The sequence below is a fragment of the Varanus komodoensis genome, unplaced genomic scaffold (assembly GCF_004798865.1).
Source record: "Varanus komodoensis strain SLA01 unplaced genomic scaffold, ASM479886v1 scaffold42, whole genome shotgun sequence".
Classification (NCBI taxonomy): Eukaryota; Metazoa; Chordata; class Lepidosauria; order Squamata; family Varanidae; genus Varanus; species Varanus komodoensis.
The window spans coordinates 8,029,098-8,043,944 of NW_025335972.1; the positions used below are offsets into that span (position 1 = coordinate 8,029,098).

At 47.7% G+C, this 14,847-nt stretch overlaps 1 long non-coding RNA gene across 1 annotated transcript; it reads right to left on the minus strand.

The window, feature by feature from the left end:
• Window positions 1-523: 523 nt before the first annotated feature.
• On the minus strand, window positions 524-12,658 carry LOC123030067. Its single transcript, XR_006416038.1, has 4 exons — window positions 12,555-12,658; window positions 8,469-8,587; window positions 6,029-6,135; window positions 524-846 (listed from the first exon to the last, which is right to left on the minus strand). It is a non-coding gene; the product is annotated as an uncharacterized LOC123030067 (long non-coding RNA).
• Between the last annotated feature and the right edge of the window lie 2,189 nt (window positions 12,659-14,847).

A 14,847-nucleotide genomic window follows, 5' to 3' on the forward strand; every position in this document is an offset into this window, starting at 1 on the left:
AGTTTCTTCCTCATAGGATTCTTCTTTGAAGGAGCCCATCATTGTTTTACCTCTTCTCTGTAGTTCTTCTGTGTATCGTTTCCACTTTATTTCGTCCTGGTCAGATAGTAAGTTCCCCTCTTGGTCTTTCAGCATTCCTAATCTAGGTTTGCATTTCCCTTTGATTTCTTGGATCTGCTGCTTCTTTGCACTGACCAGTCCTTTTAGCCCTGACATGAGAGCTGTCATGCATTCCTGATTCTATGGTCAAGAGTGCCTGTTTTCAGCTTCAGCTGATCTGCCAACTGCAACCCCTCCTGGAGAAGAATGACATGGAAATAGAAGTGCACGTGCTGGTAACTCCTAGGCTTGATTTCTGCACCATGTGCTACTTATGGCTACCCTTGTGCCTAGTCTGGAAACTAGATTAGTCTCTGGGACATCATGGAGGCTCCATATACCACTGATATTCAAGAATTTCCACTGGCTGCTAATCGGTTTCCCGAAGTAGTACCAGGTATTGGTACTTACCTTTAAAACTCTTCATGACTCAGGTTCAAAATACCGCCGGGGGCACCTTTGCCCATACATTCCACCTCGCCTGCTATGGTCTTCTGGAAATAGTCTTCTGAAGTTTGCTTCTGCAAAATTAACGTCCGCTACCCCAAGGGCTTTCCCAGTGGCCACCCCTCAACTCTGGCATGCCTTGCTGGGAGAAGTCTGTCATATATTCCAGACTGCCATCTTCAAAAGGGAGTTAAAGACATCCTTCAATAGGCCTTCCCAGATTACTTTTATTTAATATGCTTGTTTTTGGTCCAAATTTGAATTGATGTTGGTTTTAAATTCTTGTAAATGGCCTGGATCCTAGAAGAATGGGGTGGCATACAAAAAATCAAGATTACATTAAATTAAAATAAAATACATAAATTTTCTGATTTATGATATTAAGAGTTCATAGAAGGTACAGCAATCTACTCCTGGTCTTGTTTTAGCTGCAAGGATATAGTTCTCCATCCTGTACGTCCAATTATGTAATCTATTTGATTCCTGTATTGGTTGTCTCATGATGTCCATGGATGCAGTTGTCTAACTATGTAGTTGTTGGAAGTATGTCTCTGCAATAAACTGATTCTTTCCCTCTCAGAATTCTAGGAGTTGCCCTCCTGCTTTGTTTCTGATGCTCTAAGGGCAAATTCTCAGGCAACTTCTGTTTTTGCTTTCCAGTCAAGGACAATTATCAGCATGTTTTGTTTTGCTGTGTTATCAGTTTCCTCTTGGACACTTACTTACGCTGATTTTTTCTTCTTTAACATCTGTTGCTGGAGTGTAGACTTGAGCGATGACTATGTGGATCGGGTTTCCACTAATTCTGATTGCTATTATTCAGTTGGAATTTGCATGATAGCCCCTACTGCCTGTGCTACATTTTGCCTCAGTATTAGAGCCACTTGGTGTCTTCTGAGTTTGTCATTTCCAGAGTAAAACTTTTTGTGTTTGTCTGACTGAAATGCCTCATTCATAGAAACATAGAAACAGAGCAAGTCAGAAGGGGTCTCCTGGGCCATCTAGTCTGACCCCCAGCTCCAGCCAGCTCCGCTCATGGCATGCCTACCATGTGCATGTCCAACCTATCCTTGAACACCCTCACCATTATGGCCTCAACCACCTCCCGTGGAAGCCCATCCCATACCCTAAGGGTCCTAACTTAGTGTCCTAATGCTTCCTGGCATTCACCTTGAATCTTGGTCCCCTCAGCTTTGCTCCTTTTTTCCACCACAGAAGAAAAAAGGTCATGACCCACTTCCATGTGACATCCCCTCACATAGCTATATGTCACCAACAGATTCCCTCTGAGTCTCCTCTTCTTCATGCTGAAGAGACCCAGTTCCCTCAGTCTCATCTCATATGGGGCCACCCACCTTGTGGCCCTACACTGCATTGACTCCATCCTGGCTATATCCTTCCTGTAATGAGGGGCCCAAAACTGAACACAATACTCCAGTTGCGGGTGCACCAGAGTTGTGTAGAGTGGTAGTAATACCTCTCTCGATCTAGAAGCCACACTTCTGGCCATGCAACCAGGGCCATCTTAACGCATGGGCCTGATAGGCACTTGCCCGTGGGCCCCATACTAATCTGTGTATGTTAACCCTTGGAAAATTAGAAAACTTCCAAAATTAACAGTAGTTGTAGTTGTTGTAGGGGCCCCAGTACACTGCTTTGCCCGGGGCCGATAATGCTGTTAAGATGGCCCTGTATGCAACCAAGGGTGGCATTCGCCCTCTTGACCACGGCATCACACAGCTGACTCATGTTTAGCCTGCAGTCAACCAGCACCCTGAGGTCCCTTTCACAAGTGCTGCTCTCCAGCCACTTGACCCCTAACCTGTACTTATGACAGCTATTCCTATGCCCCAAGTGCAAGACCTTGCACTTATCCACATTGAACGCCATCCTGCTGTCTCCTTCCATAGTCTGTCCAGATCCTTTTGGATCTGGAGTACCTGCTCCTCAGTTGTGGCCACTGCCCCAGTTTTAGTATCATCTGCAAATTTGATCAGCAGACTGTTCACCCCTTCTTCCATGTCATTGATGAAAAGATTAAACAGGATTGGCCCCAGGACAGAGCCCTGGGGACCCCGCTTGTCACTGGCTGCCATCCTGATAATTCCCCACTAATGGTTACCCTCTGTGTTCGGTCAGTCAGCCATGCCCTAATCCATCAGACAGTGCATTGGTCTATCCCAAAACTCCTCAGTTTCTCACCCAGGATATCATGGGGCACTTTGTCAAAGGCCTTGCTGAAATCCAGGTAAACAACATCCACTGCATCCCCTCCCTCTAGCCACCTTGAACCTTGTCGTAGAATTCCACAAGGTTTGTCTGGCAGGACCTGTTTTTGCAGAAGCCGTGTTGTGAGGCCGTCAGCAACTTGTTTTATGTTTTTGATTTTGTTAACCACTCAGAGAGAGCCTTTGGCCTACTGGGCAGTGTAAAATGTATGTAATAAATAAATATTATTGGGTACAAAGACTTCGGGTATTTTTGCAATTCCACTCTATGGCACAGTGCCACCCTGTGTTCTATAATGGAATAGGTAAGAACGGGGAGGGAAATGGCTGGAAAAAGAATCCACCTGCAAAAACAGTGGAGGAAAAGGCCTCATAAAAGCACTGGGTTAAATGCCTCATGTAGAGAAGCCTTTAATGACTCTTTCAGTATTGGAGTGTGTAACATACAGATGCCACTCCTGAATGCTGATACAAATATATAGATATACATAGACACACATACATGGGCATTCGGTCTGCCTTTGTTGAAGTTGATGTGTACATTAAAGCTTAGGCAGTTATGGGAACATTTAAAAATATGTAGATGCAGGCACAGGCACAGGCACAGCTGAAACAAATAATTTGTCTTCTCTTGTAAAACTAGAGACATCTGCCTGAACGGCCCGGCCACGCATTAACAGCTGCTTTTTCCCCCAACAAAAGTGTGACTGGGCACGTGGAGTGGCAGCGTTCTAAATCACGAATGATCTAAATCATTCTAAATCATGCATCCAAGCCATGTGTTCATGTTGTGAAATGTGTCACAAATGTAATTTAAACAATCTACACATGATGGGCCGGAATGCAATGCAGGGCACCATTCCATGGAAGTTTTAGTGGAAACAGGCCCTGCTGCTCCCAGCACACCCCCGCCTAGAAACATCCTAGAAACACACACCCTACCTGCACCCTTAAGTCCTCCTTTCCGAGAAGAGCTATTGGAATCAATGGAACAAGGAAAAAGTCTAGCTTAAGCCCCATTGATTTCAATTGGTCTTCACTAATACGTCTAAATGTGGATCTATTGTGTCATTTATCATGTTTCTGAGGTGTCCAGCAGTCTCAGCATTTTGGAAGGCCCACCAAAATAACCTTCAAATCCATAAAGTATGGAAACATAATAAAAACTCCAGAGAAAATATAAAATAGCAAGATAAAACAGAAATATAATTAGAGTTTTCTGCTTATTTCTTGTAATATAAAACCCAAATTTCAGACCACACAATTTGCTATGAGATAGAGAAGGGGGAAAGAGAGAGAAAGAGTGAATATATTCAGGTAAAGGAAAACTAGATGGGCACCAAGGCTAGTGAGGAAACATCTTTCAAATCCCTCCCTACATCACCCGGGCAGCAGACTGAGCAGGGCACACGAGTCTCTGGGGTCTACACTATGTTGCTATGTCCTATATTTATACTTAGACTGTAATGAGAATTTCTAAATGTGCATCTAACACATTTCTAACAATGTAGATTCCCCTCTTCAGGGGCTGATCATCATCAGTTTGTTCTTTGTTTGAGGCAATGTTTCACTGGCACTCAGAACTTTTCTCATATTTTCTGCCCCATTGCTTCCAAATTCACAGGTGTGTGTTCCCCTTCTGTTCAATCAAAAATTCGTGTCCATGCATGTAAATGAACACAGGCAGAATAATGCAAACAGGTGTTCCCTTTGGCCCTCTCATTTCGTGATGCTGGCCATCTTTGCAGGGATTCACTAGAGGCCACCCTACATTGGTCCCTGCCTGGGCCCTCCAAGGCAAATTCCATTGCTCACACACCCCACTAGAGGGCAGTGCTGCCTCTATATCAGCAGCTTCACAACTCACTTCAGCAATACTCAAAGATTTCAGTTCTGTTTGTAAATTGGGCAAACATGCCTCTTCACAGTCCCAAACAACCACTCCCAAACAACCACGAGTGCTGTTTTTCAAGCTATATTAATTAATATTGCAATTTTGTTCTGAAATGTGCATTTCTTTTTAAAGTGCACTTTGAGATGCGCATTTAAAAATATTAATTTCACAGTTTAGACAAAGGGAGGAAGTACACACTTTTGAAAAATATACACAGAAATGTCCACTTTCTTACCAAAATGGACCCTCTGTATTTGAGCAGGCAGAAAAACAAGTCAAAATGGAAACTAGATAGAGTCAAGATGAGCGTTGACCTGAGTTTGGGGATTTAGGCAAGCTTGAAAATCGGTTCTCCTCAGTAATGTCTCCTATTAGAAGTGGCCATCCCCTGTTTTGCACAATCTGTTTTTCAATTCTTGTATCAGTTCAACTTCATAATAACCCCAGGAGTTGAAAGAGAAAATGCTAGTGTGAGACTATAGAGAGAATGTTGCATCTATGAGTGGGCTTAATATTGTTTTCCCCTTTTATATTAGCAAGTGAATGCACTGCAGTTGCAGCCTGTGCAGAAAAACAAAAGATTCCTGATTCAGTGCCTGTGCTACGCACTGCAACTTGGACCACAGAAAAGAAGCTTTTCCTGGCAAGGAAAAGAAATAAAAAGGTGGGGAATGTTGTGTTTGCCTGCTTTGTGCGTGTTTGTGTCAGGATGCTCTTAAAGGCACAAGGGCAGGTTTGGGAGGAAGCCCATCCCTACCAAGCTAAATCTGCTCATTTTAAACTTCCGTGGTGGTTTGCTACTGAAATTCAGCAAGAAGGCACCACCGATAGCTTTGATACTGCCATGGCACCAGAACTGGCCCGCCAGAGGCCCGGGGCTGCAGGATGCCATAGGTTGCCTCTCAAGAAGGAATGTAGGCGACCATGCAAACACGGTAGTTCCCTGTCCTGGGGTGCTCCTTGATGTAGGGCTCTTGGCACAGTCCATGTAGCCTGCAGTGCCTGGTCCTGCCTTAATCATGGAAGCCAAGCAGGGTCAGGCCACGTGGAAATCTGGGTGGGTGACTTAAATGTTGTGAACTGCCCAGAGAGCTTTGACTATGGGCAGTATAGAAATATAATAAAGGACCAGTCAGAAGGCCTTGCACAGCTATATGGTTTTCTTCTCCTTAACAGATTTTCTGCTGGGAGAAAAGGGAAGGCCCAGGAAGGCCACAGGCCACAGACACCTTCTTCTGCACCCCCTGCTGATTTCAGAAAGTATGGTCCCGTCTGAAAGCTCCTCTCTCCACTGATAATGAGTACAGTAAGTTATGCTGGCCCTTTACAGGAACAAGACTTCTCTACACAAGACACTTACTGCGCATGCATGATCTCTCACTTGCAAAGCTTCTGTGTTTTTCATAGTTCTCTGGAGCCTCTTTCATGTTTTTCAACCATTTTTGTGTGGGGTTTTGAGAGGAAAACCTGGTATTGAATAATTTAATAATATTGAATCTGTGAATAATTTAACAAAGTTAGAAAAATAAAACAAAATAAGAAAAATAGAATTAATAAACACTAAATATATATATAAAAACCTAAGAAAAACATAAACGATTAAAATTAATAAATAACTATAAGTAAATATGTACATGCATTATTGATTGCCTTGCAGTTACTTGTGCATGTGACTGAGGTTAACTGTGTTGTTCAAGTGGTTATTTCCCTTTTGTTAACAAGAGGTCAGTTTCCATCAGCAATATTGCTGATAGAACCTAACCAGACCCCAAATTCAGAAAAAGAATCCTGGAAACTGGAGAGTGTGCTTTGCACCCAGAATCAGAGTTGGCAGTTAGGAGAGCCCAATATCAACAGGGCCCTTTCTCTCACTGCTAATCCATGCATGTTAGGGGAAAGGGCAGGTAGAGGAAGCTGTAAAGCTTGATTGATGGCATCAAATGTTCTGAGTAGTCTAGTTGGTATTGCTGTGTGTGCCAAATTTGTCAGGCCTAGAATGTTGGATGCAAATATGCAAGACAAACATGGCAAAGCACCTGGAGTTCTTTCATGAACATAGAATTTGATTTCACCAAATGCTAATGTGTTGCTTGGCTGGTTGAAATATGTGTTAAAGTTTGCATGTATTCAAGATGAGTTGGGGCAATGGTTGATGAGAAAAAACAGAGAGAGCAGGCATGCTGGACCTGTGCAGTCAAAAGAACACCTAAGTTTATTCAGACACCACCAGGCATGTAGGACCCCCCTCCCCCCACCAGGAACTAGCAAGAGGGAACTTGTACAAGAAGCTTTTGTAACCTACTAGTTACATACACAGTTTGGGGATGGTGGGCAATCTGGTGGGGGATCACAGTATACTAGAGGCACCTTAGGGTAAAACAATAAGGATTAAGACAACACAAAGAGAAGAACCTTCAGGACTAGCAAACATTAGCATGTCTAAGGTGTGCCTGGGAGGAAACCTTTCAGGATGGGCACACTAATGTGGGAAGAAAGTCTTGCAACATGGTCTCCTGATCAGATCAGGGATTCCACCTGAAGTCTAAAGCTGTTCTTGCAGCATCAGGCTTTTAGCAGCCATATTATGGCAAACTTTTGCTTATTTCGTACTGACACTAGCGAAGTTACGATTTAAAATAAATACGCCTGGTCCTTGTCAATCGTCCCAGTGCTTTTGCACATATTGGCCGGAACAAAAGGCAAGAAGAGCTTTACCAGTTGCTGAGCAAAGGGACAGAATCTTGCCCTGACATGTTTCCTTCTGCCTCCATGCAGTAAAGAGGTAGAAGCCAGCCTCTAGGAAGGAGCTTGAATCACACGGTGAGAGAAAGGAGCGGGGGAATGCCATTTTAAACAGTGACAGCTTGGTTTTGAGAAGGAGTACAGGATTTGATCCCACAATTCAAACGCACACAGAAGTAATGTTTTTCTGACAGGATGTATCCAAATTTTCCCAACACATGGGAACAGGGCTGGTCATCTGGGAGACTGCCTCTTCCCTCATAGCCACCTTGGCTAGTGTTTCAATGACTGTGAAAAGTCACAGTCAATAAAGACTCTCTGCCCCCCATCCTTTAAATGTGTATCTGAATGTTCAGAGTTGTGATTTTCAGCTGAGTGAGTGATTTGGCATTAGAAAGTCATGCAGTGATACCTTGGCTCACAAACTTAGTCCGTTCCAGGACACTAGTCGTGACCCAAATTGGTCGTGAGCCAAGTTAAATGTCCCCATAAGGTTAATCCATTCTGTAACCATTTTTAATCAGAAAAATGTGAAGCAAAGTGACAAAGAACAACAAAGATCATGGCCATCTCCCCATCCCCAACCCCGAGCACAAGCATGGCCATCTCCCTGCCCCCCTCCCTCCAGCACAACTGGGATCACGCCTGTCATCCCTGTACGTGCCCGTCATCTGGCACGCTGGGGGAGAGAGAGGCAGGCGCGATCTTGGCCATTCCCCCCCCCCCCCATCCCAAGCATGATCACAGCCATCTCCCCACTTGAGGGGCTGGAGAAATGGCTGTGATCGTACTGGTTGTGGGGGGGGGGGGAGATGGCCAAGATTGTGCCCGTCTTTCCTACAGGAGTGCGCCCATGATCACGCACATCTTCCCTGCACGAACGCAACTGCAATCATGCCCATCTCCCCACTCGGGTGGGGTGGGGAGATGGCCGTGATCATGGTCGCCACCCAATGCGGAGTTCGTGACCCACATCAAAATTGTCATGAAATTTTTGTTTGTGACCTGATTTGGTCGTGAATCAAGGCATTCATGAGCCGAGGTACCACTGTATTTACCTTGGATTAACCCATCAGGAATAAAAGGGTGACCTTGTCCACAGTGCATGCCACCTCTTGGAAAGATTCTTGCCCTGTGATTCAGTGCTGCCAAGTCACAATGTCAGATCCACGAGGTCCTGCAAGGAAGGGAAAGGCCGAGTCACTGGGGGAGCAGAGGGAGAGCTGGGTGCATCCCTGAAAAGAGAAGCGTGTTGCTGCCAGAAAAAGAGGTGGGGTGGCTGGGTGGGATGAAGGCAAAAGAAGCAGCACTGCCTTTGTTCTGGTCTTCCTGTTTTGTTTGTAAAATTTAGCCTGATCTAGCAGATGAAGCAGTAGGAAAAGTTTGATTTGTTTATCATCCTTATTTCATTCTTAGGAAGATTTGCTTTTCATCCTAAGCAAAATGGCCTTACTGCTTTATTTGTCAGGTTGCTGCTAAAGACACAGGAGCAGAGCCAGTAAAAACCCAATGCCTGAGAGCTGAAGGTAGTTCTCAATGGGACTGGCTGCCCATGCACCCCACTTCTGCCTTCACTAAGGGGTCATTCAGTGTGAGTGCCTTGTACGGAGGGACCTGTGAGAGGCTTGGCGGCATTGTGGCCAGCTCTGGGAGCAGCGGAAGGCCAGTCCTTCATTCCAACTGCACACATGCTGGTTGCTCAGAATTGCCACCCAAGGCCCAACTATAAAGGGAAAGGGGCGGGAATGAGTGTTGCAGTTCTCTGACATAACCATCCTTTTCCATAAGCGACACTGGGCGGGGCAGGCCTCGAACCTTGTGGCCCTCGGAGGCGGTTGGCCTGCAACCCCCCTCAGCCCCAGACCAAACTCAGGGCTGGTGGTTCACACTGACCATACAGTGCTAAGTGATAGTTACTGTGATTAGCCAGACCCCACTGTTCTAGCCACGTATTCCACAAATATGGGAGCTTTCCTCCCAATGCAAATAGGTCAAGCGTGGAAGAGGCCAGCACAGAGAAACTGTCCAAAGATCGCCCCTGCTGCCCACTGCAGCAGGGTTGTGACCCAGAGCTGCTGTTTTCCATTGCGTGAATTGTGCCCTGCCTAGATTTGCCCTTAAAAGCAACTGAATCCTGGAGAGCAGCCTGCGTCTATGAAGCAAGAGGAAACAGGATCTGACCTGCCTTGGTTCCTCCTCATGAACTGGGAGCCAGCCCACGGAGCAGCCTGATCCCTGAGCAATTCTGCCTGGCACCCAGCTGATGCTCCTCTCCCTGGGTTCCCCTCCACCCCACCTTGAAAGGGGGCATCCAAGAAAGGGAAGACTGGAACACTGACCTTCCTTTGGCTTCCCTTTCCAGAGAGAGTCAAGTGCAGAGCATGTGCCCACAAAATGCTCATTCTGCTTCTTCCCTTCCCCGAGAAAGGATGCTGGGGATGGAGAGGGAGGATACGTCTGGGGCTAGTGACCTCTGGTCCTTACTTGGCACTTCTGGTTGTGCCCACAAAAGGGAATGACAGAGCTGCAGCTGAACCTGTCAGCAGGTCTTTTGAGAAAAGCTTGCCCAACATGTGCCAACTCCAGGGGCCCACCAGAAGAAACGGGGACTCACCAGAGCCTTAGGATGGACTACCACCTAAATTTAGTCCATATGGATGCTTCTGGACCAGGCTTTTATTGTGCAATTGCCCTGCTTCTCTGATAGAATTTAAGAGGTGAGAGGGAGGCATGATCCCATTCCACTTGTATCTATCCCACGTTTGCCCAGCATTTCTTTCCACAAACAAATCTGCTAAGAAGGCAAAGACGGAATAGCTGCACGGCGGTTGTGACCGATGGTGTCAGGAGCCAGGAGCCCCTCAGGAGCACAAGGGCTATGGGAGCGTTTTGTGCCAGTTTGCACCTCGAGTCCTGTTTGAAGCTCGAAATTCGAACACAAGCAGGGTCACATTTGGGGGAGAAATGGCTGAAAATCCCCCAACTTGTGATTACATTTGAAAAATGCATTAGAATGTATTTTTAATAAAGGTATATAGTGGGGAAAGATTTTGAATGGATTTTCAAAGAATTTTGGCACCCCTGGGTGGCACTGCACTCCATTGCATTGGCAGCAGGGGTTGGGGCCGGGGCGGGGGGGGAGGTCCAGGAGTTTCCTGCTGTTGTCTAAGAGAAATGAGATGGTTCTTGTCTACATGCACAGTTTGCGATGCAACTGGGGACAGGAAGCCAGTAAAGAGGCTGGCACAAGCTGTGCTGCTGCCTGAGCATGAGGCCAGGCGTCCACCTTGGCCACATCAGCCACCCCTCATGGACACCCCTGACATGGCTATCCCCAGCCCACCTCTCAGCCCCACTGTGTCTCCCGCCGCATGCCTCTCTGCCTCCCCACCGCCCATCACTCCGCTCACGGGCTCCCCCGAGGGTGTCCTCAGAGCGTGCCCAAGAGAGGATGCCGGATGCTGGAGGGAGCCCCGCCGGCCACTCTCCCACAGAGTCAGTTGCCACTGGGCACAGTGCGACGGCTCCAGTGGGCCCCCTCAGCGCCACGCTCCACTGCCACAAAGGCTACAGTGGGAAAGCAACCTACAAGCACCCACCTTGAGGCTATCAGCACTTGCCCGTCCAGGCACCCATGGAGGCCAGCACCTCAGGTCTTCTTGGAGTCCCATACAAATCCCAGTGTTCTCCAAATGGCCCTGTCTGCTTTCCCCCTGCTGATGGCCAGTTTTTGTGTATGTGGTTCATTCCCCAGTTCTGACAGGTTAGTGTGCTTCTCTTAAAGCTGAGCCACCAGCAGCAAGAGCTTTAGTACAGCAAAGGCAGGCCTGCATTTTTTGTTTTTCTGGACCTGCGCCTTTTGCCTTCCTTCCTACCCACTGCTGGAATGCAGCACCCAATACTTCTCTGGAAGAGAAAGTAGCCCTTTGGCTAAAAGGGGCTTTGCATCCCACCCTATACAGGTTTCAGATCTGAACAAGGGCTAACAGAACTTCAGAAAGGCTTGGCCTGCATGCACAAGAGTTAAAAATGTGGGGAGAGCAGCTCCCATATCCCAGTCTGCTCTGGAGCAGGGAGGTCTGCCAGGGCTGGAGGCACCTCCCCAGCTGCAGCGTTCCCACTTCTCCCCCTGCAGTTCTGAGCAAGAAAGATGTGTGTGAAGGCTTTCAGAGCTACTACATGCTCTGGAGCTCCAGCATGAATTTTGTATGTGGCTTTCACCCTCCGCATCTTATTTAGCCCTCATGTGTACAGAGGACTAGTGTGTAGGCAAAACGGATCACCCATGTTCACGTGGCCAATCCGACACAGGTCCCCTCAGAAGCAATCCCCTATGAGCACACAGAGAAGGAGAGCCAGTGCCATGCCCCGCAAGTTCGAGGTCTGCTGTCAGACTAAATTGTGCACATAGGCTGGTGAGCATCTTGCTGAAGTGCGCACTGGGTACATCCTGCATCTGAAGCCTGACTTCCCAATCTGTGCAGAATTAGTCATTTTTAAAATGACTCTTGTCTTGGCAGGAGCCGTGCTGTGAGTGCTGGAAAGATGCATGCCGAGAGAGGAGCAGCTGTGGTGCGCGCAGCAGGGACAGGGAGGCTACAAGGAAGAAGGGATGTGAGGCGCAGAGCCTCTGTCCCGGCAACCCTGCGGGAAGAGCTGGGTAGGTGCTGGCGTCTGGGGATGGGCGGGTGGGCATACTTCAGCTTTGTTTCTTCTGCAGAGCCAGAGGCTGTGAGGGCTCTGCCCAGGTAAATGGGTTCCAGATGGTCTCATCAGGAATTCTTGAGCCCCCCGGTGATTTTGAGTGAGAAGATCATTAAGAGCAGGCAAACTTCCCTGGGAGACATTTCGCACACTACTGCAGCCCTTCCCTGTTGTGCATGTACTAATTATGCCCCAATCTGGGCATAGGATCAGTTCATGCAGGGCAGCCTTCCCCAACCTGAGATTCATCAAACTACAACTTCTATCATCCCTAGTCAGCATGGATGAGGAGGTCTGTCCCATCTGGAGGGCTCCAGGTTGGGGAGCACTAATGCAGGGCAAAGACAGGGCCAAACAGCCCTGGTGAGCACCCTGCAGGAACTTAGTCTGTGACCTAGGAGGTTTCCCAGAACTCTGTGCAACTTACAGGGGTTACGTACCTGAGGGACAGGTCCATGTTGAAGGATTTCTGCATCTTGAAAGCGACTGCGTTGTCTTGAAAGGCCCAGCCATTGGGACAGACAGGTTTTTGTGCACACAGATACTGTAAAGTAATATGGAGTACCATATTACAAAAAGTACAAAATGCAGTCAAGATACGCACATTCCCCAGAGTCTGTTGAAGATTTTGTATAACGTCCAAGGGATTGACAGACCCTTACTGATGGATGGGCACATTCCCATGGCCTCTTGACCACTACGCAAAATACCCAGAGTGTGTATGAAATGCCGTTCAGAGAGAGACACAAATCTCTCAAGGCCTGTTGGAGAACATGCATATTGCCTGGAAAATGTGTACAAGTCAGGGACGGATTATATCTGCATGGTGAAAATACACATTCGCTGGTCTTTGTCATCATCATCCCCCCCCACCCTCCTCCTGCTTGTTCCTGCAGGGAACCCCAAGGCATCTTACCTAATCCTTCTCTGTGTTTGATTCCTGCCAGAACCCTGTGAGGGAGCTGTGGGCGAGAGTCAGTGACTGGCCCACAGCCACTGAGCTGCACAGTGGAGGTGGGATCAGAACGGGCGCTCCCAAGCCCTAGTCTTGCACTCGGAGCACTACTCCACTTGAAACTGAGTGAGTCAGAAGGGGTCTCCTGGGCCATCTAGTCTGACCCCAGCTCCAGCTGGCTACACTCATGACTTGGCTCCTTTCATGCACAGGAGCCATCCAGCTCACATGCCCCTGGCCTATCACTCCTCGTACCTGATGGGCTCTGAGAGAACCATGACCTGCTGCCCACCTCCCCATCCTTGGTTTACATTCCACAAGAAACATGGTGAAACCTGTTAGAGCTATTGCTACAGTTTGAAGTGCTGCACCTTTTGGTCCATGCTGTTATTTTCCTGAAAATGAAGTGCCAGCATTCCCTTGAATCCCATTTCTACACTAAATGTTGGACTCTTAAGAATATCAAAAGAGCCCTGCTGGATCAGAGCTGGCTCCCCCAAGTCCAGCACTCTGCTGACACAGTGGCCAGGCAGATGCCTGTAGAACTCCATCAGCAGCTCATGGACTCTGCTGTCCATGTTCCCCAGCAGCTGGTTTACACAGGCACCTGTTGTTGCATGCAAGTGCATCCTGCAATCTGAACCTATGGTGGCAAACAGGTATTAGACGTGGGCTTAGCAGGAGAGAGGTATGCCTGGAACTTGGAATTCAAAATGGTGAAATGAATGGAGCATGGCCACTAGCCTGCTCTGTTACATCCAATTTCTAAATGTCAGGAAAGGATAACTTGTCCTCTGTAAGAGCCTGTAGCTTCCTCCTTGGATTCCCCATTGGTCCTTTTATGTTTATCTGATAATCCAGCTAATGGGATATCCAGCCCTTCCAAATATAGTCTGAACCTTATTTAGGTATCTTCACAAAGAAACAATGGAGCCACACAGCACTAGACTGCAGTGTGGGATATATAGTGAATCCCCTAATGGGAAAGGGTGTGTGCACAGAGCCAAAATAATAATTGACAATGAGCCACTGAGATCAGGAAGGGTGTATTTGGCAAGGCTGTTGATGTCACATTCCTTTCCTGGCCAAACACACCTACACCTGGGTCTTGAGCTGCTACCACACATGCAGTGTCGCAGTGGAGCCAGTCAAAGCACCGGGATTTGTTATTAGTGTGGTCAGTGGCATCATCTGCTACATCCTCGGAGCTTCACTGTGAATCCTTACAGCGGTCTGGAGCAAACACTCTGAGTGGAAATGAGAAGTGCTAGAAGTGGCTTATTGATATGGCTTGACACAGCTGACTGCATTTGATGTCTCTATGTGGATGTGTAGCTATGGGGACACCTGCCTGAGAGAAACAGAGAAACAGAGTGAGTCAGAAGGGGTCTCCCGGGCCATCTAGTCTGACCCCCAGCTCTAGCCGGCCCTGCTCACGACATGCTCACCATGTGCATGTCTAGCCTATCTTTGAACAGCCTCACCGATGGGGCCTCAACCACCTCCTGTGGAAGCCCATTCCACCCCCTCGGGGTCCTAACTGTCAGGAAGTGCTTCCTGGCATCTAAATGGAACCTTGGTTCCCTGAGCTTTGCTCTGTTGGAGCATGTCCTTCCCTCCTCTGCAGGGGAAATCAGGTCTCTACCCACCTCTGCATAACATCCTCTCATGTACCTATACAGCAACAGATCCCCTGGAATCTCCTCTTTTCCAGGCTGAAAAGACCCAGTTCCCCCACTCTCACCTCACATGGCTTTCCCTGCAATCTGGCCATCATC